We start from the raw sequence: 27,450 nt of genomic DNA on the forward strand, positions 1-27,450 counted from the left end.
CGATAGACTATTACCATAATAAGGGAGTAATGATGTTGTAAATTGTGATGATTGCAAAATTATAGAAATTTATTTTCTATTATGCATGGGATTTCTGTAAGAGATAGTTGTCATGATTGTTGTGATAGGCTGCAGACTGCTGAGAGCGAGGGAGAGTGAGTACGTGATGAGGGATTTTAAAACAGTCGTTTTATTATGGGAGAGAGAGGAAGAGGGAGAGAGAGAGAGAGAGAGAGAGAGAGAGAGAGAGTGTGTGAGAGAGATGCGATAACAGCGTTTGCCCTGTTCATATTTGACTCAGTGCTTGTCATTGAACACCGACAGACTCACTCAGCGCAGAAAAGAAAGTCCTCGCTTTAAGATCGACATTACAAGGTAAAATATTCAGATTTTCTATGATCAGACGGGATGAATTTACCGCGAGCTATCAAAGGCAGCGCTTCTGTCTCCTTCATATTTTAGAGTCTCTTTTTTTGAATGTTGGATTAAGCAATAAGATCTCGCTTGCACCGTACGAAGGGTTTATTTGAAATGTGTTAATTTCAAATGTAGCCTAATATATTTGGTTGTGTGTGTTTTTTAATTGACTGTTTTTGCTGTAACCCTTGTGAATAAGAAGAAACAGCTTCCTAATTTGTTCAGTTTGTGATCTCTTGCGATTATATTAACGTATAAATGAAGTCCGCTGTAGCACTGTTTTTTTTTATTATCAATGTATAGATAATTCAACACATAATCAACACAAAGTGCCGATGCTCATCTTTGACAATGTCAAAGAAACTCTGTACTCCAGTACTCTGTAATGCAAGTGTCCTGTAATTCCTACATAAGCGGGGGTTTTATGATATAGGAGTATATGAGTTATTAAATACGGGACTCACTCTTCGGAAACGCGGACCTTCCACATGACTGAGCGCGCGCAGAGTTGGAGCAGATGGCGCGCGCGCTTCTGTCTGTCTGTCGCCGTTCAGGGATTCGCGGGGCACTACCAGACACGTTTACCGACACCCCGGTGTTCGCGGGGCAAATATTAAACGGTTAGTCACATCCCTAACGACGGCTTCACTGATGACACTCATTTGAATCGCTAATAATGTTTTTAGGCGCGAAGTGAGTCTGGTCGCGCGTGAGCGAGCGCGCGACGGCGACTGGGCTGGATCGTACGCTCTGCTGCTCGTGCCATGTGTTTCCCCAAAATATATTAATAGCGCGAATGCCCTTTTAGCAGGACAGGCGCTGTTTTTGGTATGTTTATTTGTAATAATGAACACTGATAGTAGCAGGCACGTTTGCTGCTGTTTTCATCACCCGTCGGTGTTGATATATCTGGTGTGTTTGTATTTGACCGAGCTTTAAGGTCTGACCTGCATAAAGCTTTACCTCTCTCCAAAAGAGGGTGAAAACAAAAGGTTGTGAGTGGTTTCGAAGGTCTACGTAGGCTATTTATTTTTTATAAGTCTATATATACGGTTTACTATATATTTTAACCACAAAAGTTAGATGACAAGTTTGTCAGCGCTTACAAAATAGACGTACGCAAACCCGTTCGGCTGTGAAGGTAACCATAGCAACAGCATGTTGGATCGTTTCTTTAGCCTATTGTACGTTACATCGATATTGCTACAAAATAATAATTTTTATTTGTTTATATCTGTGACTGAAGTCGTTGATTATTTTTCAGATTATTAATTTTTTTGTTTGATATTTAGCATTATATTTCTAAAGTGTCTATAATGTGTTTTGAGTACTATTTATAAATAACCTGTAAATAGGAAGTGCTATATATTTATAATAAGTCTTGTAAGTAATTACTGGTTGATTTACCTTGAAAAGTGTAAAGCTTTACACTGTTTGAGCATCCTAACCACCTGAACACAAGACCAGTGACCCAACCAATGGAGTGAACTGAGGGCAGGTCTAGACTATTAGTCCAACCAGTGGCAGTTAGAGGGAGTGCAGTTCAGTTTGTTGTCGCAAGAGGCAGAAAAGACAAACTTTATGCATCTTTAAATGAGAGGACAATCATGGATATTTCTAACTGTAGGGAGATGTTTTTTTGTAAACCACTGACTGATTTTTAATGTTTGGTAAGTTTTATTTGTGAGTTTTTGCACAGAAGGAGGACAGATAGCAAATCTTGGTAGAGGAGAGAGGAGATTGGACCAGAAAAGGACCTCGAGCTGGGGCTCGAACTTAGCTCGCCCCAAAGTGCCGCCTTACCATATGTTGGAAGTCTTACTCACATGGCTATATGGTTCCAACAGTGCAGCGACAGTTTTTTTTTCTGAATGAAGCAGATACCATAAGTCTTATGTGGTCAGCTTGTGTTACAGACTAAGGGCATACTAAAAGGCTTGTAGCATTGGATATATGTGAGACATAGAGGTTTGAGGAAAGTCTTCAGAAACACTCGATTTAAAGAAGTTTAAAGAAGAAAAAACCCGCACTCCAACTTTATTTCTAAATGCATTTCGTATTATGGATTTATGATGTCAGTATACACACCTTTCTTATTTTTTCTCCACTTTCGGTCCTTTCTTGTACAGTAATTGTCTGTGTGTGTTATGAAAATGAAATGCATTTGGTTTCTTTGATGATTTTGCGCTATCAAAGGAACCCAGATACAAATGGATTTTTTTTTGGTTTGTTTTTGTTTTTAGTGCAAGTATATTCAGAAAAATGATGCACAAAATCCCTTTCAGCTTGGCTAAGCTTCAGCAAGGGGAGGTTCACTGTTACAAAATGGGCCAGGCAGGAGGCAGCTTGCAGTTCGGGTGAACACTCCTCTGATTTTATTTAACACGACTCCAGCAATCTGTGTCAGCAATAAGCTTGTAATTGTTTACACCCAAGGAGCTCTTGCATTTACCAAGGGAGAAATCGAGAAGGAGAGATAGTGTGAGGAGAAAATGAGGAGGCATCCATGTTGAAATAGACACAAGACATTGGCTCAACGACTTATGTTGGACAAAGGCTTTGCTTGCAAGAAAACGGCAATAGAGAAATGCTGGTGTTGTCACTGGCAAGATTGTTTGACTCACAGCCCTAGGCAATTCTTTAATTTACAATAGATGCAACGATGAGCACATGCAAGGAGGACTAGGAAAAGGATAAGAAGTGAGGAATGTAAGTGAGTGTAAAGATGTTTGTGTTGTAGATCCAAACCTGAAACATTTGTTGTAATGTGACAAAAAGGCCAATTATGCAACAGCAACACAACCGTACCAAATTAGAAAGCAAGAGTTTCTGTTTCCACAGAAAAGAGCGAGTTGTTCCTCTAAAGAGATGCCATCTACAGCAGGCTGTTGTCTAAAATGAAGTCGACAAGCTTTATCAGATGAGAGGCCCTCAGAGACCAAGGTAAAGTGAGTATTAAAGCTAACATTGGGCCCTCTTTACCATGCTGAATCAGATTAGTATCATGCAATTTGTCTCTTTGAAAACTAACAGATTGCATTGGATCTTTCTGACATGGCATTTAGTGTCAAGGATAGGTAATAGCTTGTTTTTTTGTGTTTGCGAGTGGAACATAACATGCTAACCAAACACAGAAACCTTTTAGTGAATGTTTAAAACCTTTGCTGAACGAAACACTGTGCCTCTGCAATCTGTTAATGTGACTCAGGAAAATAATGTTCTTGGCTCTCCATGAGAAAGAATGAGGTGAAGTAAGCAAATGAGGTTATACCTTCGATCTCTCTGTATTTAGAGAGCTTGCTGAGGTGAAAAGTAAAAATCCCATGTACAAGAAGAGGGAGAATATTCTTATTATTTTGATGTACTTCAAACAGTTTCCCTATTTTGTTATTTTAATGTTTTTCTGAATATATTGTGGGAGGCAATGGAGCTTTTTGTGCCAAAGGCAGGAAGTGGTCTCTACTGATAGGCAGTAAGTGGGACTTGTTATATGCTGTTAAAGTGAGAAATAAAATACAGTTTTAAGAGCTATTGGCACTGAGAGAGAATATATGCCACTAGAAATTAAACTGAAACAATTTATTCCCATGAACCTAATCACACTGGGGAATGAAACGTGTCCATTGACTTTTTTTCATGTTTTCATTTTTTTCTACCTTTGTCTACTAAAAAAGACTCACCGACCAAGAAGACAATCTTTGGATTGTGAAAAATCAATCAATCTGTCTATCCACTCACCCTCAGTTTGAATATTTTCTAAATAAAAATTCTAAAAATTCTAAATCAAATGGTAGAGTTCAAATGTAACTACATTTTTTTTACATTTCAATAGATTTGAATTTGAATGGGCATTACTGTGGTGTCTGGTCATGGAATAATTTCTCTATTTCAAATATTGGTTTTGGTTCCCAGGTATCATCTTAATGTAGCCAAATCCTTTTCAGTGCAAGCCAGTTCACTCGGCAGCCATCTTGGCAATGGCCCCAGTCAGCTATTTTAAGTGTGATTAATACAACTTCTGTCTGCCTAAATGGGGAAAGACTGAAATCTCCAAAATTGTTGTGCTGCAATAACATAAAATCAGCAATAAAATCTGGCAACAACAGTATCATAAATTTTATGTCTTTAGCTCAAATATTGAGTGCTGTGGTTTCTTCTATTCAATTATCTACAAGTAGTCTCCAGCACTCCTCTGTGACGAACATAGCAAAAAGTGGATATGGAAGATGGATAGATTTATCTACAAGTGGACCGTCTCTTCTTCCTTACACTGTCTGTTATGTAGCCTATTCTTACTTGGGCTAAGAATGAAAATGATTTGGTTTATTGGTTTGTGCCATTCTAGAATTCAGACAAACATTTGAATGACAACTATAAATCCTACACTATGATTAGTGCCACTCTGTAATACAGCTGTTAAACATCGGCTGCTCTATCAAGCGGGAAGTATGGTCTCTTTTGGTAGTGTATTATAATCCAATTGATTTTGCAATCTCTTTGACACTAAGGCATCTCAGATTTCAAAGGAATATCCTGAGTTCAGTACAAGTTAAGATCAAGTGGCAGCATTTGTAGCAAACCATTGATACCATAAAAAGCATCAATTATGAACACTGCGTTTAAAATGTTCAATGGGGCCATTATTTTTTACATTTAAGAATTTAAAAGAAGAAATGTGAAGTTTACATGTTTATAAAAGCACTTGAATTAATTATTCTGTTAAAATGTTTGCTATTTAATTATCATTTTCAGTTGTAGGTGATGAGGTGTTATTATTGCGTTGCCATTGCATTGAAAGTTTTTCCCTATAGATTAAAAACATTGTAACACTAATATTGTTTATGTTTTGTTGCTGTACTGTTGAAACTGTGAGTGATTTAACATTTACTGATTGGCCTCACTGACTTCCATCACAAACAACGCAGAATATGATACTTTTAAAGTGCAGAAATTCATTTTTGTAGCAATCATTGTTACACATTCTGCCAGTTGTGTTTTTACATTGCACCATGTTCTAAATATTCCTTTAACCCAGAATATGGAAGAGTGTTCATGCCAAAAGAGATACAGACATCACATAAGCTCAGTTTCTATCCTGTTTTTTTTTTTTTTTTTCCCATTAACAGTATCTCTTTAGCGACGTATAATCTGGGCTAGTCTACGAATGTGAGCGTGTTTGCATTAGGCTGAAGCCTCTCTCTATGAGTGTGTGAAAGTGAGATTTTTGTCTAGTAAAATGTGTGTGGTCATGAAAGAGACTAATGTGTTGGAGCCCAACCCCTGACACGGACGTCCGACAGGAATTGTGAAAATCCTATTGTAAATTTGCCTACTCTTCGAAGATAATTGGCTTATTCCTGTGTTAAATTGGCCTGTTCTACAGGATGTTGAGTGGGTTTAACACGCTCTCACTGCAGACACAGTATGTCAGTTTCTGTGGGACTCAGACGGGTATTACACGCAGAATTATTGTATGACAATGATGGACTGATAGCTGTGGAGGGCTTGAAGCAGAGGAAGAACGTGCTATGGCACATGGACTGGCATCCGCTTTATCAGACAGACAGACAGACAGATGTATTCCCCCTCACACAGTCATGCACTGCCTCTCTGGAAGAGCACAAATCACCAGCGAGATGGCTGGCTGGCTGGCTGTGGCGAATTTTAAATGTGAACTGTCATTTTTGGTTGCCATTTTGGCTCATATCGAAGGACGGTTGAACTTCATCTTGTTTACTTGCTGTCACTTGCTTGCTGTCCTCCTACAGAAACCCATGGCAGTGGTGAACACGACCGAGGTGCCACCAATTTACCTGGTCTTATTAGAAAATAAAAAAAAATGTCTGTTGCATTTTTCCTTTAGCTGTGATGGTATGCTAGCTACGGCTTGAGCTTTTCATATCCAATGTCCAAACAAAGCATATAATAACCTCGACAACCAGCCTCATCCAGTGCCTGAAGTCCCAATTATGTCACATTTGACTCTAGGAGACAAACTTCCAGTGACCCTGACAATCATCTTTCGTCACCTTGTCTTGAGTTTCAAACCCCCAACTCTTTCCAATTTGCCATTGAATGGAAATGTTTTCTTGCTACGTACCTTAATCATTATCTCCACATCAAACGAGCAGAGCAGGCCTCAGTTTATGGCTTTGAAGATTTTTTCTCATCAGTCTTGTGCCTCAAGGAGCTGCTAGATAAGTGTGTGTGTTCTTGAGCAAACTTTAACCCTTTAAAGGTATATTCCAGGTTCAGTATAAGTTAAGTTCTATTGTCAGCAGGAGTAGAATGAATTTTATTCACACAAAAATTATTTTTCACACGTATCCCCTGCTCCCATTTTAGAAAAAAGCCAACATCTGGGTTATAGTGAAGCACTTGAAGTGAATGGCACTAATCTGTATGGTAAAATACAGATTTTAATGGTATAGCCACAAGTCATAAATATGTTAACATGATTTAGCATGAAATAATTGCTTTCTAACCAATTTTTGTGTAAAGTTATATCCAATTTTAAAACTTAAAACAACCATAAAAACGATCAATTTGGGCAGTACAAATTAAGAATTAATGTAAGTGCTTTTCTAAAATTAAAAGCTTCAAATTCCTTAAAAAATGGGTCCCATTTAATTCCATTGTAAATGTCCCACCATAACCTAGATTTTTGCTTTTACTTATAAAAATAAGAAGGAATACACATTGTAGTAATAAATATTACTCTTCAAGTGCTGTCTACTGAGCTCAACTTGTACTGAACCCAGAATATGTCTTTAAACACGGCGAAAGCCGAATAAAAAATGAGTCCTGAGCCTAAAGAGTTAACATTAAGAACCCTGAGGCATAATGTATCCCGTGTACACACTTACACTGGCACATGACAGATGAGTTTGTCAGCAGTTGCAGCTGCTTGCAGGGATAGAATTAGACAGCAGCGTTTATGAATGCAAGAGTTGCGCAAACAAAAATAGAGAAGCTGAGTATTAAAATAAAATTCCTCAATGCAAAATTAATTTTGGTGCAAAGAAATCTGTGATGTTTGCTTTAAACGTCATGTCTGATTTCCACAGACACATCGAGGACAAGTAGGACAACTGTGAAATATTTAGAAGATAATGCTAAAAATGATGATGCTGTAGAGCAGGGGTGCCCGATACTTTTCCTGAAGATCTACCTTCCTGCAGAGTTCAGTGCAAACCCTGTTCCAACAAACCAGTCTGAATTATAAATGATCAAGTGTTAATGAAGATCTTAATTAGCTGGGTAATGTGTATTTGATGGAGGTTGGAGATGAACTTTGCTGGATGTTGTAGAGAGTTGTGCCATACCAATGTTGATTCTCTACACATTTACAGTCAACACTTTGGATTGTTTGGACTCTACTTGTATTGTTCAATCATAATTTGATTGAGGTTGTGAAAAGTGGAAAAGTGAAAATTGTATTCTGTTTCATTTGACATCACTGTACATCATTTAGGAATTAAATATACCCTTAAATGTGACGAGGGATGCGAAAATACTTATGAACATAATAAAGTGATACTGTAGTTTACAAAGCTGAAATTAAACATATTTTTATTTATATTTCATATTTTTATTTTGCAGACCAAGCAATTTTTGACTTTGCAGAGTTTTGTTTTTGTTTTATATTTACTGAATATAATATTTTATATTTATTTTATTCAAATGTATATTTTAAATGCATTTATAATATATTAGATGTCTTATAACTTCATTCTCCCAAAGAAACACTTTTTAAATTCATAAAAACTTGCAACAGTATATAGTGTAAAATCTATATTTGCATTAATAATTTAATTTTAAAATTCTTTGCAATGTTTGCTGACTACAGATCCATATAAATAATTCCTTGGGTTTGGTACGGATCAAAAGCAATGATCTGCATTTTTTCTTGATATCGTTCCCTTGAGTGTTTTATCGTTCCCTTGAGTGATTCTGTGCTTTTTCTCACAAATGAAAAAAATCATGTGATGAAAATGACAGCTAGCTGCTTGGTGACATAATCTGCAAAGGATAGTTATAACATTTTGGTAAAACATTATGAAAACAAAATTTTTCATGAATGGAGTTAAATTTTAGAGATAAATTGTTCAAAATATTACCAGGAGCATGAGTAAAGAAAATAAACAACATGCTTTCATGTCCAATTGAAGCAGGCACATCACTCTACATTTAATTAAGTATAAAGTTGACAAAGATAATTTAAAAGCTCAAAGTCCCAAGTCAGTGATGGTTAATTTGTTTTCCAACATTAGTAGCGAGCATTAGTACAAGGCTATTATATGGTCTTTTGTTTGTCAGTGTGTACAAAACCACGATGCGTCACCCACGCTATTGTTCAACACTGTTTTATACCAACAACCCCCTCCTTAACCACTTTTTTTCAGTTTGATGTAGAAAAAGTGCTTCGTCAGTTGGTGTGTGTGTGTGTCTGAGGATTTATTCCTGCAGCTCTGTTTACCAGTGTGAATGATTATCCTCGTTTGTTAAAGTATGACTCTGATTATGTGAGTCTCCAGTGAAGAGAGAGACTGAGATTCTAATAACCAGAAGAGGAGTGTTGTGAACCTGGTTCATTGGGAGCATAATTAATGGAGTGCGGTTCAGTTGTCATGCGTGATATTTCAGCTCTGGATATACTTGAGGAACTCTTTTGATGAATAGGCAATTAGAGAGAGCCCCCTTATGCCTGCTGCCTGACTGATCTCCTTTTAACAGCATTTCTGTTTCTCTGATAAAATGCAAAATGAATCATCAATACCTGGGTCCAGGGAACGCTGAGCCTGTGATTTTAATTGTAATAGGGTGGTACGAACTGCTGGGATATATATGGGTGTGTATGTGCGTGTGTTTGTGGCCCTTGATTACATTTACAGTGTATTTTCTGAAGCCATCAATAAATACGCATTTTAAGTTCTTATAACTGAAAAACTCTTGGTTCTGATTCAGTGTTAATGTCTCTAGGTTGCTGTGTTTAATGCTAATGTGTTATCGCTTGACAAAGTTTGGCAGAGTCTTAATTGAGTCTTTTTTTTTTTTTTTTCTGATGCATTAATCCTGTCTAACAATCCCGCATATTCCTTTTTTCTCAGATTGATTCTTATTAAAAAGGCTCATCATTTACTTCAATTAGAGAGGGGGGATGTGGGTTTGATTTTCAATGGCAGGCTTAAATCTTGTTTTTTGCTTCTTCTTTTTTTCAGGCCTTAATCGTAAAAGTCTTATATTATACATAATTGATGATCCCGCTTGGAAAAGAGGAACGCAATAAACAGCCGCCCCCTAAGTGTTCAAAGAAGATCTGCGTATATTGCACGTTCCACAGAGACAGGGACTGATTCAAACAGAGAGCAAAAGTGTTGTTTGAACTTGAAAAAGGCACCACAATACTGGAGCCAATCGGTCGAATGGCACGCTCTCGTAAGGCGTCCTCACATACAAGGATCTGAACATTTTTCTATCTGCCATGCTCAGTAATTCACTCGGTAATGCCATTTCAGTTTACACAGACACTGAAGTTGATAGAATGATGGAGATGGCAGACTGAAGCTCAAGGGCCAATCCCATCAGGCTTTGCTGCTGCTGCTGTGGTGATGGGGCCAGTAATAGGTGCTAGAAGGACTCACCTACAGTATAATTGCAATCGTTTTATTGTGGCGAAGGCAGAAGAATAGACATGTTTCTTTATTGTATAGAGCATCTATAGCACAAAGGCAAAAATATTGCAACTACAAAACATTGTAACCATTCATTTGATTTTGATTGAATTTTAATTTATACAAATTTTATTTTGTTTGCATTTGGTTTAGCCAAACTTGTCTGGAATGGTAATGTAAAGCAGTTTAACAAACATTTTCATGGTAGTGTCCAACTAAAAAGGTATTATCATTATTTTAAATATGTAATAATATTTTTTTTTTGTAGAATAGAAGCCAGTTTCTGTCACTGAATATAAAAGACAAACCTACATTTCTGTCTCACAGTTCTGACATTATCTGACTAATCTTTTGTTGCACAATTGGGACTTTTCTTCTCAGGACTCTCTTCTTGTGAAAATCTGGATAAAAAGTCACAAGGGTTAGTAAATGATGACAATTTTGCATTGTCTTCCACAAATCTTGTGTCATGTGAGAAATATGTAAATATAGGTTATGCTCTCCAACGAAATTGCTAATTGAATTTGAGAATTTGAGAAGAGTTTTCATATTTCCTACATAAACTACCCATCTGACACTTTGTACAACCTGCAGTTTTAAATTCACTAAGAGACCAGATTCAAATTCCTTGTTTACTGTGTTTTGCCTTTGTAAGGTAGATGCACTCAAAGAATTACAGATGATTTTAATTTCTTTTTCATTTACTTGAAAATGGTATAGACTTCCAAGCTCTGTCTGATCCATCCTACCTGGCAGTTTGGCGTGGCATATTTTCTTGCCTCTGGATCACGTTTTTTATGACAGGTCATAAGCATAGAGCTCGGCGGTGACCTTAATCTGGAGGAGGTCTTGAATTTTGAGTGCTTCGTTGTCCTTTTTTCACTATCATCATCTACAGTCAATTTCCTGGAAGCTGAGTGTGAATGACTTCATGTAGAGAGAAAATCTCGTGCTTGTTGACTCAAAGATCTAGTAATCGCAAAGCATTGCTTTCCTTAGTACATAGCCATCTGATTCTTCGCTATTTATATGCAACCAGAACATAATATCAGAATCAGAGAACACCAGCGGTTATGTACACAGTTGCGTACACAGAAAACTCTGTCCAAATCACTCGAGGGTGAAATTTGCTCAGAAGTAATACATCACAGAGAGTTTCCATATCATTTCCATCAAGTGTAATGCCACACAAACGCATGCTCATTGGAATTCTTTTCCCATTTGAGATCGGAAAACTCTTATCGATCTCATCAGTGCAATAAAAGCTGCTAAATGCAATGCGATACACATATACTGCTACAAGCTACATGTCGAAAAGACTATTTAAACAGCTCCCTGAGGCACAGGTATGAGCTGTTTGAATAAGCAGGTATTGTAGAGAATGCTATTGACTCTTACAACAAATACACTACAAAGCCAAAAGTATGTTTGACAACCTCTTCTAAAAATTACATAAAAAATATAAACTATATAACTTACATAAGATGCAATAAAAACATAATAACATAATAAAAACATGATTTGTTTACATTATATATATATATATATATATATATATATATATATATATATATATATATATATAATTTTTTTTTAAAATTCTTATCAATGCTGCATTTATTTGATCGAAAAACTATTAATTTGTTATAGTTTTTGGTTGCACAATATATATGTGTGTGCTGCGTATATTTATCATGTGTATATAAATATACATACACGCATTAATCATTTGACAGAACTAATTTAAATATATTTCTGTTGTATGTTGTATATCAGCATAATATTACTGTATCTAAATCTAGTTTTATTTATTTTATTTTTCTAATCCTTTTAGCAGCCGGCCAATCAGAATGGATTTTTGCCAGATCTTGCCCTTTTTGTGTACAGTATATGCATTAGTTGGGTCATGAATGTTCAGTGGGCATTTTGTGGTCAATTGTGCATGCTGTTTCAGGCTGAGACTAACCATTTTTGCTCATACTGGGCACACTGAAATGTCTTAAAAAGAGATTCTTTTATTATAATGATACATTTTTTGATTAGTATAAATATGCATCATGTTAAGATAAATCATAGTGCTGCAAGACCTCTGTAATCTTCTAGACTTTCCATTAGCCCCCACCATAACAGAGTCCAGAGATCAACACTCGTCATCTAGAAATCAATAGTTTAGATGCTATTCTATGCTATATTTTAAAGGCAGACTGTGTAACATTTTGCCTTCTGCTGATCTCTTTTTTTGCATGCAGCCTAAAACTGTGACTCTCAACTCTAAAAATGCACCCATGGCTACATATTAAAGTTCAAGCACTGGATATTTGGCAATTGCAAAGCAAGCCCTTAGGCTCACTGTACAGTAAATGTTCTTTATTGTAAGTTTTGTAGAAATAAAACCCATCCCATGCGTGAATGGGTTAAAATTAGTATTCACATATTATAATTTTGGCATGAAACGTAATGCGAGTACCGTTGGCTCTTGATTGTGATGTTTCTCATTTGTAAGTCGCTTTGGGTAAAAAGCATCTGCTGAATGACTAAATGTAATATGTAAATGTAGTCTTCATTGTGAGCAAACTGTATTTTGAACATTATAGCTGTAGCCTGATTTGGTTAGAACTGCTTGTGGAGTTGGGTTAGTTTAGATCACTCTAAGCCGCAGTCACATATTTGTCCTGAAATAGAGAAATAGACCTTTCCTCCTGTCCAGTCAGACGTGAAATCACTAGACTACTCTCTCCAACCTCAGCCCGCCAATAACCAATATCCTAGTCAAAGCTGAGTGCCAAAACTTGTTCCTTTCACATGACAGAAAGTTTTATGAGTAACACCTGCACACGTCCAAGCGTTTTACATGTGTACATCTGTGTGCATGTGGAGGAGACGTTCGTGTGGCAGATGTGGGTTGGTAGTTCTGGCAGATCTGGGAAAAGAGTCTTGTGATGCTTTCATGTCCCGTCATCTGCCGTTTTTCACATGTTGGCTTCTGCACCTACAGCTGTACTCTTAAAAGCACAAGTGACACCAGGCCATAGCTGTCATCACCAGAAAAATAAAATGAATCAGAGCATGGAGAAAGAAAGGATGAGAGATGGAAGTGAGGGAAGGAGAAAGAGCAGCTGAGATTTTATGACACATTGTTGGGTGAGTTTTGGTTAAGAGCCAGACGGGTGTGACAATATAAGTGTGCGTGAGACAGCTGTTTGTGAACAGACTACTTGATCGTCTTTGCTACTTGAGTATATTGTGTATATGTTGTATATTAGGGGGTGTAAATCAGTTAAATATTTTGTTAATTGCATATACAAATTAATCAAACTAATTACACAGTGCAAAAATTGCGATTTTTATTGTAAAAGAAATAAATATGCTATGGTAAAATCCTTTTAACTTTTTTGTTTTTACTCTTTGACCTTACCATAGGCTAGAGTGAGAAACTGATAAATGGGGCATTTAATGGAATTTTTAGTACAATTCAGTTTTTCTAAATGAAAATCAGGTTGTCTTTATATTGTGCTGTTATTGTATTAATGTACAAAACAGATTATAGTGTTTGGTATATTTTAGGTTGGTGCTTCTGGTTCAATTGCTACCATATTTTTTATCATAGTTTTTGTTTTTTCAGCACATATACAATATACATTTTTGGTGGGAAAAGTGATTTTTGGAAAAAAAAAAAAATACATAGAAGCTGCAATGGGATTATGTAAAGTAATGGCAGATCGACTTTATAGTATTTAGTATTTCTTATATTCAGTATTTTTTTTTTACATTTTTAACACAATGACAATGCTTTATGAATGGAAAAAACTGAAACTATTAATTAAACAATTCTTTATTATCAGCTTTTTTATTACTTTTGTTTTATGTTATTAAATATCATTAAATATATTCACAGCGCTAATAATATAGGAATGCATATTTTTAAAATGGGAATGCATACATTTTTAAACTGTATATGGTTCGATTTCAAGGTCTGACAGTTCATATATGTAAAGCCCAGGGTTGTTTAGAGGTTAGAAAGATATGTCCACTATCCACCCTCGAGCCCATTCATAGGCATTATTGAGCAACGGGAGATTGATCAAGGCTAACAGCTCTTACAGTGCCTTTTTTTCCCCGGTGCTACCTTTTCCCTTTCACTCTTTCTTTTTAGTTACCGGTTTCTCCTTTTTGTCTCGTTCTCAGCTTGTCACCAACGCTGCATCTCCTTTCATAACTGGTCTCTGGACACTCATTCACATTCATCTTATTATCCGCATAATTCCTGAATAGTCTAAAAGCCTAACTTTCCTTTTTCTACGTAATATTCCTTTCAGTAGTTCAATACCGGTACTCAAAGTAATTACCCAGGACCATCTCCTTCTATCTTTCACTCTTTTTCATCAGGCTTCAGCACAGAGTTCTATCGTAACCTTTGATCTGCTGCTTAAACTGTGTCTGTCGTTTCATCACAGTGCTATCGAGTGGTTTATTTTCGTTTGCGTATCGGTTCTCACGAAAACTCACTCCAGGCCTGTGCTGCCAACACGCCTCAAGGCCAAAGAAAAGAGAAATAAAAGCTAATTTCTGCCTGATTCATCATGTGAAGATTGCCCTGCATTTATTGATAATTGCTTTTTTCCGTTTTAAAGGATGACGTTAAAATGTCAATCGAGTAAACTCCGAGAAACGCAGCTGTCGCTGCAATTAACTTCTCGCTTTCCTTAATGAAAGGATTAATCCACTGGCAAATCTCTCGGGTCTTTACACACATCTATTCATGTCTCTGTCAGCGGTATAAAGCCGACCCGTGTGGTGAAAAATAGGACTATCTGTAGCTCGTGCCAAAAGCGGCATTCAGCTTCGCAGTTTGATGTCGCTTCAACTTTGCCCTCTCAGCTTTGTGCCCATTGACTTTTAACCATAGCCGCTCTGTCACTGCTTCCTGTCGATGCGCCTCTGCTTATCTTCCTCCTCATAACGCTGCTGCTTTCCCACTCTTCAGCTCCAAGCTTCCTTCTTCGTCACAGTGGGACGTCTTCCTGCCCTTGTCTCTAACCTTCAACAAACATACAACAAGGCAAACACAAGTTCGCGTATGAATGCTTTTTGTCGCGAGTACTTTAAAGTTCACATATTCCGAGTTGTACGCCACACTTGATCAATTGCTAATGTCACTCGACGGAGAGCGAAAGGGGCCTTGGACGATCGATCACCTCATTGATCTGGTTTTCTTTTCATCACACCGTGGACACACACACGCAGGTTAAACCTGATAAATCAGACACTTGGCAAATGTCGATCAGTCATAGTTTTTTAGTTAACCCATTGATCAAAGCTCAAGACTTTATGGCTCTCATTTCAGCAAAGCTGTTCTGCCTGTATCGGACAGCGTCTGTTGGGGTTCAATACTCTGCGGGCGGAGTGATTCGTTATAGACAGCGGTGTAACTCCAGAGATGTCTGCTCTACTGAGGGCCGGGCTTGAGGTAAGCTTTTCAGTGCCTGACAGTTAATCATTTGTTAGATTGGCATTCAGAATTGTTCCTGACAGAAAGTTGCAGGTTTTTGACCCAAAGTGGGGATCAAACCAAATTTTTATGCATTAAAATGATGTTTGTGCCCATCCTCTTACCTGGAGGAGACTATAAATCTGCTGTTTTGTTGAGGTATTTGGCATTGATTTGTAAAATTGTATTAAAATGGGTACTATTTGTACCTCATTGTCTGAATAAAAAGTAAAACTCGTAAAAAAACTATTGTTTTAATTCTACAGGTGAATCACAATACATATATACAGTATGTAGCAATTACCATATAATATACAGTACGAAATAGTATTTTCTTTTAAAATATACTCTAGATAATATATATATATATATATATATATATATATATATATATATATATATATATATATATATATATAAGCAGGGTAGTACCTGGATGGGGACCTCCTGTAAAAACTAGGTTGCTGTTGGTTGAGATGCTAGTGAGGCCCGCAGGTGGTGCTCACCCTGTGGTCTGTGAGGGTCCTAAAGTCCCAGTATAGTGATGGGGACACTAAAAGCACTGTCTTTTGAACAAGGCGTTAAGTCTCGTCGACTGAGGTCCTGACTCTGTGGTCATTACAAATCCCATGACATTCATTGTAAAGAGTAGGGGTGTAACCCAGTGTCCTGGCCATATTCCCTCTACTGGCCCTTATCATGGCCACCCAATTATCCCCATCCACTAGACTGGCTCTGTCCCTCTCTTCTCTCCACCTGTAGTTGGTGTGTGGTGAGCACACTGGTGCCGTTGTCCTGTGGCTGCAAGCGCATCATCTAAGTGAACACACTCAAACTTATAAAGGGACAAATATAAAAGACAGAAACTAGGGCACACAGAGCACATGGGGCATGGAAAACAACAACAAAACAGTCCTGGGGTGTGACAGTCTCATTAATTCATTCAGTAATGAAAAATATTTCTATAATGAAATATAAGATATTAGATATTAAACTGAGATTATCATTTCTCTAACTTACATCTAATGCACACTTAAATTTAATCATAAATAATATGCATAAATAATTTAATTAACACTATTAAATGTGATCTATAGCAAATAAAAAAATGTAAATCAATTCATATTGTATATTATAGTGTTATAATTCACCTTGTACGATTTAAAATGATAGCGCTCACATTTTAGAGTTTTGCTTTTTAATTTATTTAGACAAAATTATACAAACAGTACCAATTTTAATAATTGCATTTATTGACTGAAAATAATTATTGGCTTTTTGTAGCAGCTAGAATTTTATTATCAGTCCTTCCTTAAAATGAATTATAAAAATATGCTATGAAATGATTTGAGGTAAAATAACGATGTTATATTTCAGCAACATTGGAGAAAACAATAAAAAACAGACATCTGACATATTAAGTATGTAGGGCAAAAAAATCCTCCTCTTTTTATCTAATTTTAAACAACATGATTGTGACCGGGATAAAAGTACTGCTTTACAAAAACCCATTTTTTTGATGTTCAGGTACCCCATAAGCACTTTGTTCAGATCAGATTGTCCAAGAAAATTACCAAAAAGTGCTTTGTTTGGCATTGAAACTAAATGTTTCCAAAACATTGTTAGAGATTTGGGATTTTGTACAGTTTTATCAGAATTTGGCATGTTGTCTAATATGGTATTTTCATGGCATTTAATTTTTCAGTTCTATTTTAATCATTATTGGATCAGAAAGAACTTGAGATTTGACATAAGTTATGATAATTCATGGATTGTGGTCATCATGACCGTCTCTGCTCCAGTCAGACCCGATTACCCCTCACTGCCACAGCTGATATCAGTAGATTTGCATTTCTCTGAAGCCTTGCACAAGCCCTGAAGTCACAAACTAAACTACACTTAATGCTGCGTAATGTTGCTTATATCCATCACTAAAACCCAGAAGCGTGGTGGCTTGCCATGCAGCATCACAATATTTTGATCTAGCACAGGTGGTGACAAATCTTGACACCTAGTGCATGTGAGTGCTTCTCCAATCATCTTTTATGCACCACTTTTCTCTAAAACAGAGTGTAACTGCCTTATCTTCTCTCATAGTGAGCTCTTTAGTGCAGCAGCCAACTCATTCAGTGGGCATCTCGCCACTTTCCCTTAGACACGGATACAGGGTAGCTGTCTGTCCAGAAAGAATGGAACACTATTTCGGGAGCTTTTAGGTCACCATCTCTGGCAAAGTTGTGTGGGTTTAGGGCGTCTTCTATTTGGAGCAAATCCCTGACTGCAGGAGTTCTGGGTTGATACAGTTTAGCTCTTGGCCTGAACATGCTGATCTAAGCCTGATTTCTAGTATCTCCTCTAAGGAATAGGGTAGTTGTTCATTTGAGGGAACTTTCAAAGCATTGATCAGTTTACTTTCTGGCACCTGAGGATGTGCACCTGGAGGGAACCTGGAGCCAGTGGAGGATGTTCACACTTCAACTGTCACCTTTGGCACTTCTGACTCCAGAGTCGAGACTGTGTGGGAGAAAAATATGCTTGTGTGTACAAGCGCATATACATGCTGCCCAAGCAAACTCCCAAATGAACTCCAACTGGTTACAGGAGAGTACTGGGTTCAACAAAGTTAAGTAAAGTGTACACTACTACAGAACTATGATGTTCTTTGTGATGTTTTAAGCAGAGATGTTAATGCTTTTCTATATTCAGTATTTTATTAGTTGATTGCCTCCACTGATTAGTGACTAACCAAACAAACAAAACAAAACAAAAAATTATTATTATTATAATTATTATAAGCATGTTTCTTGAATGGATTTTGTCATTATTGATTTGTCAACAAAAAAATTAAACCAGTAATAATAATCATTATTAAAATTATTATTATAATAATAATTATTGTTAGGATTGAAACAATCTTAATATCAGTTTTTGTCAATGATAATTCAATGATAATTACAATATTTGTTATTAAAATAAGTGTTTCTAAGTATGTTTCTAAAAGGATTTTTTTGTCATATTTAATTTGTTGATAGTAAAATAGCACCTGTAACAATCCTTATTAAAATAGCACATAATTATCTTTGATTACATTTATCTTCATAATACCATAATTTTTGTTATAATTGGTTGTCAGCAGAATATAATCATATTTTGTTTTTTTTATTTAAATAATTATGGTAATAATGATTATTATTATTGTAAAATTATATTTTGTCAAAATTTATTTGTAGACAATAAAATAACACCAATAATATCAATTATTATTAACATAGCAGATACTAATTATCATTACAAATAAAAACATCCCAATAATGCATTTTTATCATATTAGTTTGTCAAAATGGACATTATATAAGTACAAGAATTCTTATTATAAATATTATTAAACACTGTTGTAAAAAAGTAAAAATAAAATATTGATACTATATGTTGTTTATTTGTATAGTGCACAGTGGTTAGTATGTGAGTTTTTTTTTATGTATTACAGATATGTAACAATTTTTACATTAAAAATTATAAGCTGAAACTATTTTCTATGGTAAATGGCATTTATGCCAGACATGCTGAAAGCCTATCTTGTATAGAATTTCATTTGCATTGTTTTTCTACAGTACCTGGAGCTTTCAACTTGTACAACTATGCAAAGCGAGGCCTTTAATTTATGATTGCGTAACCTTCCCTGTCCTCTACACTTGTCCATGCCTTTCTCCTTCATTCAAACAGCATTCTTCTTTCTTCAGCCTCCTTCGAACTCTTTATCTGTCTGCCCTTGCTAAAGTCATACATCCCTTCACCCGATTTAATTTCAAATCAAGTTCGGCTTTATTGGCATGATGGGAAATGAACACAGTTGGCTAAGGGGAATGAAAGAGCACGCTTTTACACACACTCGTAACTCTTTCATTCTATCCATCTCTTTTTCTTTTTGGTCTCTCCATGTCCCTTCCAGACACACACACACACATACACACACATACTGTAGAAAACCTCACTCTCACGCCTGAATGATTTGCCTTCTTCGTTCTCTCTGCTCCGTTCCTTCAATGTGGAAAAAAAAGGGCTCTGCGCGGCTGCAGTAGATATAAACTAATGACCGCCTGATTAATTCATTAGCCTGACACTCTCCTTACTCTTTCATGTGGGCAAACCCATTTACCCATCACTACCTCAATCCCAAAGAAGGACATTCTGTGAGAAATAGCCTGCTCTCTATGAATTTGCTTAAAGAGCACAGTTTTGTTTCTTTTTTTTGAAGTTTTTCCTATAAGGAAACAGGCAGACTGATTTTTATTAAAACCAAATAATCATCAGCAATGTCTTCTTTAGAAAATTTACAGTGGAAAAATCTGCCTAGATTTTTGTGAAACTCCAAAAACTTAACTATACATATATGCGCAAACTGTACATTCCCTGCTGGCAATAAAACACAATGGAGTGTATTAATTTTTTTCACTCAAATTATGATTGATTTATTGTATTTAATGACTTATTTTCACATAAAATACTTTTATTATACATGTTTGCTTTTCTGAAGTAGTTAACTTGATGCAGTTCCACTGGAGCACTTGGGTACAAAACACAATAAAAGCACTAAAACACCTTAAAAAGGCAAATTTGCTTTAATAAAATTACTAGTACTAATCACAGCAATAAAACACTTTCAAAGTATTAAGTTGACATAAAACTGACTGTTTTGCCACTCACTGAAGATTTAATTTCGAAAGTGTTGTGAAACATGCAAGAAGCAACACAATTTCATTTAGCAGAAATGTCAGGCAAAGCATGGACTGATAAAGCAATAAGCTCCAAGAAGCCATGGTTTAGAGTTTAGCTGTTATAAATTCACTGTAACTGTTATTCACCGCACCGGCAAAGTTTCATGAAATAAAACAAAGTAAATAAAATTTTATGATATTAATAAAATGTATTCTTCTACCAAACAGTGTAGTTCCTCAGAAACAGTTGTAGTTGCAACAAAGCGGTTGCCGAGCAACACACAGACGTAAATAAAGGTTTATGTGTGTAGAGTAATTTACAAACAGCTTCAATCAGAATCAAGGCTAAAAAAAATAAGACAAAAAATACATAGTCATCAATGTTTTAGTCAATTTCCCAGGAAGTTTTCAAATTTGTTTATGTAAAAGATTACAGACATAAGCCACAAAACAATAATTTTGTTTGTATGAGGTTTTAAGTATTCACACTGAAGTTTTCTTAATAGTAAACTTTTAGAAAAAAGTAGCTTTTATTCTTTTCCCCCTCACCTCCTCTCTGTCAAGTTATGAATCTCGGTACGAATCTAATATCAAGGCTCATTATGATTTCATGTGTTATTTATTTTCCAGCTGGGAAAGTTTGCTGAAGAGAGCTGGTTTCTCTGATACATCGTTCTAAAAAAAACATCCCTCGCTAATTTAATGAGCCTCATTTCACCTTCCCGCTGTGAGACAGAGCACCGTGATCTGATTGGCCATTTGGCTACCTGCTGACTCATGATTGGTTGGAGGCATTAGCATGCGCGAGAGTCGTTTAGCTGTGTCGCCAGGGTCAGAAGTTGAGGGGTGAGGGAGTATACCAAATGTCACTCAAGCTTCCTAACAGAGGGACGACTAAGTGCGGGATGATATGACGAAAACGCACCGCCTGCCCCGAAGGAGGAAAAAAGAGGAGCTGAAGCGTGCACAGATTAGAACGGCCTGGAAGACACAGAGCGAGAAAGCGAGACCAAGGAAGAGCGGTTTAAAGAAAACACCAGGCTCAGCAAAGCAAAGCAAAGTCTTGCGGAAGCAGAAGAACGAAAAAAGAAAAAAAACAGAAAGGATCCCTAGAGCTGGTCTTATAGTCTGGAAGAGAGAGATAGAGAGCAGCAGATGGGTGAGAGTGATAGAGGGACAGATGGATAATTAGATAGATAGATGAACGCTGAGAGATGGCGATGCCGAGATCGAGATGAAAGTTAGTCCAGCGGGGGCCCTGGTTGGGGGGGATTGTTAAAGTGGGCTATAATGCTGGCTGTCAGTGAAAGGGGGCCTGCATTTTTTAGCAGCCTGGGACGGTTTTGTTCCTGCCACACGTACCGGGCTATTTTTAATAGAATTAAGCTCGTCTCGTTATCAGCGAAGCGGCGAGCAAAGAGTGAGGAGAGATTGAAACAGCGATTTCCAATTTGAGATTGTGTCACACACATCTCCCTGCACTGAGATAACATCGGCGAATCAGCCGCCATCATCATCTCTCTCTCTCCACTCTCACGCCGTAGCTCTCGCTCAATCTTTTGCTCTCTTTAACTTGCCTGGCCTTAATTTGTTCCTCTTTCTAATCCCCCTCTTCTCTTCCTGGCTCGCTGCGTTCAAAGTTGTACTTCCATAACTCTTTATAATTTATCATTTCCTTCGATTTTTCTCCCTCTCTCGCCCCGTCAATCCTCTCGGTTCCGCTTAAGGTGTAATTCAGCCGCCGACTGTCTCTGAAATCAAACCGTTCGTGAATCAATCTGCCTCTATGTTCTTTTCTCGTTTGCTGATCTGTGGCACTTTTCTTCTCTTCCCTTCCTACTCTTGCCTGTTCTCTTTGTTCGTTTCCGTCGCCCTCACTTTCACTCGCTTCCCCTATTTATTTCCACCTCCTCCATCTCTTCCTCTCTCAGGCTCGGCTTCCCTTTATCTGTATCTCTTATAATTTTTCTGACTGCGTGCTTGTGAGAGTCAAGGCCCGACTGGTTCCTCTCACCCTGGCGTTCAGTAGCTTTCTGTGTAGAATAATGGCGCGACCTTCCATTAACGCACTTTGAAGAAGTTCCGAACATTGAGGCCTTGCCACGAGAGGCCTTTTAATAAGCAATGTCAGCTGAGGTACTGTGGTACACCGGTGTGCTATAAAATATGATTCTTTTTTTTCTACTCTTAGTTTGGCTCTTGCTAGAGAGGCATGAAACGATGGTAATTGACACAAGCTGTCACAGACTATTGCGGGTTATGATTGAAACTGTATCAGAAACAAAGATCCATGCATATATAATACCTGCTTTCACATTTCAGAATAAAGGTCATTCACATGCATGTGAGTCCGAAATTTTCGCATGTTAAAAAAAAAATACAACCTCACCACCTCGCTTTGTCAATCACCTCTACACACTGCCTCCAAAACATTTTTTTTGATGTTGAATACGAAAAAACACTTAAATTGAAAATTACCTGAATCTAAAAATACATGAATCTAAGTGACTTAAATAATAGTGAGATTGAGATTATCTAAATTTAGTTTAAATTGCTTTTAAATTGAATTAAGGATGCCTACAGTAATGCACTGAATAGTATAATTAAAAATACTGAATAATAATATAATAATAAATTATTATTATTATAAAAGATATCAGTGGCCATTTTTTTATTTTGTTTTTTTGAGTCATGAAAATTTATTTTATTTTAGTTTCAGTTTTTCCAAGTTATGTTTTCATTTTCATTTTAGTAAATAAAGATGAATGTTTTTAACCTTATGAGGTGCATATAACAGTACTAAAGATCACATGCCTGCTGGAGACTTTTGAGCATGCTTTTACTGCCTTTTCTAATTAAATTTGTCTTGTCACGCTTTTTTTTATTTCTAAACTTGCACAGAAATTCTTAAACATGAATAACTTGTAAATGTCTTCAATGCCATCTTCTGGCATTTATCTTAAGCCTGTAGGATGACTAAAAGGTCTTTAAAGTGAGAAACATTCATTCAGGTGTGGCCAAAATGGTACTGCATATGCTCCCTCTTCAAACAAATTGTCCCAAACAGGCGACTGCAGTCACTCTTTCCTTACTGAATGTGACATACTGTGTGAAGCGACAAAGTAACAGCCAATCAGTAAATATTTGATGTACAGCTACATGGCGCGGGACTTTAAGTCAATAGATTTCAGTAGCTGTGGATGGAGCTAGTCAGCAAAAATAAAAAAGTGATGGACAGAATCGAGCGTCACATGTTGCAGTCATTGCTGGTTAGGACAAAACTGAGATTGACATGGATGAGAAAGGATTTATTGCTTGTCGCTTTATCAGGTCACGCTTCGTTAAAAATTGCTGTAAAGGCTTGTTTCTGCATGTACTGAGTCTCTGATTTCAAATATTAGTACATGAGGGTTGGGTGGCCTATTGGTTAAAGATCTGGGATTATAACTGTTGCCAGTCTGAATAAACCTTTACTTATTTTTGTTTGTATTACAGACAGATTAGAGTTTTTGTTAGTTTTTTACAATATAATTATTGCATCCAAAATAAAATTTTTATTTACATATATCTCATTCATGGGTGTGTTTTTATATACAGTACATAATACATATAAACAGTATGCACATATACATTATGTAAACAAAAACCTTTATTTTGGATGTGGTTAATCATGATTGACAGCACTAAATATAATTACTTAACATATATTTTAATTACAAGATGAAATTGTTGGGCACATTTCTCTTAATTAAATAGTTGTTGTGATATAACAATAAATTAATAAAAAAATAATGAAAAAAAAATGGAAAGACAAACTAATAAAAATGCGACAAAACCCATTAACAACATTATTAAAATCTTAACTAAAACGTAAAAAAAAAGCCAAAATATCAATAAAAATGAAAGTATACTAAAATCACACCAAAATTGCCTGATTTCAGCATTTCTTTTATTAATGGTAGAATTAATGTTACATTTAACACCACTAAAAAAATAATTTTTACATTTATTTGATTTCTTTTTTTTTCAGTTAATAAAAACGTTTTGTGTTCCAGGCATCTATCTTCAGGGTTTATTCTGCATTTTGTACTCCATGAAAACGATGCTGCCAGATACAGTTGTAGTCGTTCCCTGCCGAGTCTCTGCATGTTAGCTTTGTGTTAACCCTCTGCCTGAGGTGATCGCTGATCTATCCACACCAGTTGTATGTTGCTCCAGCAGAACCTCCACAGAATAGATGGGCCCCCACACCCTCCAGCGGTCGCGGCCTGGCCCTCATGCTCATCCAGCCAGCCAGTCATCCAGCCAGCCGGCCCAGGGGGAAGCTAAGGAAAGGTGAATAATCTGCTGCTACTAAAGCCCACCTAAGGGCTCTTTGGAAAAGAAGAAGAGGGGAGGCTAATCGGGCCTGGAGGTGTGGAGGAGCACGGCCAAATCTCCTTCACTGTGTATCCACACGTGTATCGTGTCGACACACACACTCTCTTAATTATGAACACTAACTGTTTGTTAATAAGGCATGTGCGTGCATGCTTAGACATCATCAAAATCAGCATGATTGAATTGAAGGAAACTGTGCATAAACACACACGCAAACATGCAAACACAAACGCGTAGTGAGATGCGCTTGCATGCATGCGGTCTGTCAATATCTCACCGTGTTCCTGTGAGAATCATGAATATTCCAGCATCACGAGAGGTGCGAGAAACATTCAGAAGTCTTGTGGAATGGTATGATTCATGTTTTTGAGTCACAGGCAGCATGTGATGTTCCTTTTGGTTTGTGTGTACTCGTACACCTGTTTAGACATCGTGAAGGTGGTCCTCAGGGAGGTGGTGTAGTGAGATCGGACTTTCCCCAAAATGGCGCAGATGTTGTTTATTCTGCAATGTGATATACAGTTATTAGAAACAAGACAATTCTGTCATCATTTACTCAGCCTCAGATGGTGGCTGGCGATTTGTAATGCCCAGATTTAAATTTTCAAAAAGCATGGTAAAAACTTGACCATCTGATTAATGCCAAAATTCTTTTGAAGTCCTATGATATTATTGAGTGAAATACGCTAAGACAAAAAAAAAAAAACAATGTTTGGCTTCAGTACTGTTGGCTTGCCATTTTTATAGTCCATATGACTTTTATTTTGACTTAACATGCGTCCATTAAACTATTTACTAATATTTCAATTTTTTATGTGGTTTTATCACTTTTATTAGGTCTATTTTGATTTAAACTGAACTTACATGAACTTTTTATTTCAATTTTAGTAATTGTAGTACAGTGTCACCTTATTTTATTTGTAATTTGCCATATACCATTTAATATTTTTTCAAGTTTTCATATTTAATTTAGTTTAAGATTTTTTTAACTATTTTAAACAATAAGCCAAAATGGCGCTGTTGCACTGTATTACAATAATATAGTGGATCTATATATATACATATTTAGTTTAATAGAATAAGAATGATGACCATTAGGTTTCATAGTGGATCTCCTATTCCCATGTTGACCTTTTCTGCAATGTGGTAGTAAGCTATTTACTCTAAATGTGTAAAACAAATGATTCATTTGCCGGCACATCTAGAGGAGTAATAACAAAGCTCAGTAAACAGTAAAACTTTTTAAATTACCAACCATGTTTATGACAGATTTTAATATTAAGTTTTTGCATAGATAAAATAGCCAATGACAAGAAGCCTCCTATTTAAATTACAATAGCAGCGTCTGCTTTTCCCTCAAAAATAAGGTGGATATTTCTTAGTTCATGATAGCTTCTTCAGATCGCTGTATTAGTTTCTGAGTTTTTAGAGGTCCAGGTTCTAGAGAACTTTGCTTAAAATTGTTTAATCTAAAGCATCAGGGCTGTAAAACTTTGGTTCTAAGCGTAACCTTTATTTTTTTAGAGTGTTGTGCAGAGCTCAGCTCCACTCTGGCCACTCAAAGCCTGCAGGATAACTCATCAGCTTCCGCTCACATCTATTTTCCCTACTTCAATGAACACGCAGTCCTTTACATCCTACTTCACTCGCTCTCTTTCTGCTACATCTCCTTCTTTGCTCCACTCCTTTGTCTCTCTCCATTCCCCTCTCTTCTTATCCATCCTTCTCTCCCTCGCTCCCTCCATCCATCTCTGTTGTGCAGAGCTGTTTAATCAGACTCAGGAATATCTAAAGCCTTTTCCAATTAAGACGCCCCCTTCATTTAGAAATCTTGGCGGCACCAACTTCCCTGACTTACAAAAAGGTTTAATCCACCCGGCCTCCAAGGACCATAGGGGAAAGGGGAAAAGTTAAATGAAAAATGCAGCTTTTTTAGCTCCCTTCTTTTTTCCACTTTGAAAACCCAAGTGCCTGTGTGTATTTTTAACGCCGGTTTCATTTCGATGCAGACAGCGAACTCTCTCCCGCGCAAACCGACTCCATTACAGCAGAGGTTTCGGGGGTTGTGTGCGCGGGCTCAGGTTTATATTATACGTGCACAGCTGATGATGAAGAGTGAGTAGGTGTGCATGTGGGGCAGAGAAATTGTTTTGTGTTTTCAGGGTGTGCTTGGTAGTATCACGCAATTGGTTCTCTCTTTGGCACCAAGGAAAAAGAATCATGTAGGTAGAGATAAATGTTTTAACTGTTTGAAAATCAGTGAGGACCAAAACAACACTGGACGCCATTGCCTTTGATTGTATGTATCTTCTTCAGAATTCTTCCATAGAATAAAAAAACTTAAAACTACCTTTGAAGCTCCGTGGCTTCTTTGGTTCTTTCTTTTTCCTGCTTCAAATTTAGTAGTGTAATGTATTAAGTAATCAAATAACGTAGCACACAGAGACCTTCTAATTTTCGCCCATGACCTTGGTTTGGTCGAGAGCTCTGCTCTCAAATTACACACTTTCTCTCTCTTTCCTTTTTATAATTTAAGAGTTCTTGCAGTTTCATGAATTAAAATTCCTGCTCAATCAATCTGTGTAACCACAAACTTCCTCGCAGATTTCCTCGCAGCATTTGAGCGAAAATTACCTTCATTTTTCCCTTGTGGCTGTGGTAAAAAAACCCTGACAGCTACTTTGTGCATTTCTACCAAAAAATGTTTCTTTCAGCAAAGATTTAGGCACTCAGAAATTCCTTGGTATGCAAGTCTCACGCTTTGGATGCCATTGGC

General features: G+C 36.8%; 1 protein-coding gene across 2 annotated transcripts in view; it reads left to right on the top strand.

Moving 5' to 3' along the window:
• Nucleotides 1-239: 239 nt before the first annotated feature.
• LOC122325273 overlaps nt 240-27,450 on the top strand; it is a 120,095-nt gene continuing 92,884 nt past the window's right edge. The window contains exons 1-2 of one of the 2 annotated variants that reach the window (XM_043220263.1): nt 240-375; nt 15,436-15,558. The gene's annotated coding sequence lies outside the window, so the exon portion shown is untranslated. The remainder of the gene's footprint in view (nt 376-15,435; nt 15,559-27,450) is intronic. The other variant, XM_043220256.1, reaches the window with a different exon arrangement.

The sequence above is a fragment of the Puntigrus tetrazona genome, chromosome 2, assembly GCF_018831695.1.
Source record: "Puntigrus tetrazona isolate hp1 chromosome 2, ASM1883169v1, whole genome shotgun sequence".
In the NCBI taxonomy this organism is placed as follows: Eukaryota; Metazoa; Chordata; class Actinopteri; order Cypriniformes; family Cyprinidae; genus Puntigrus; species Puntigrus tetrazona.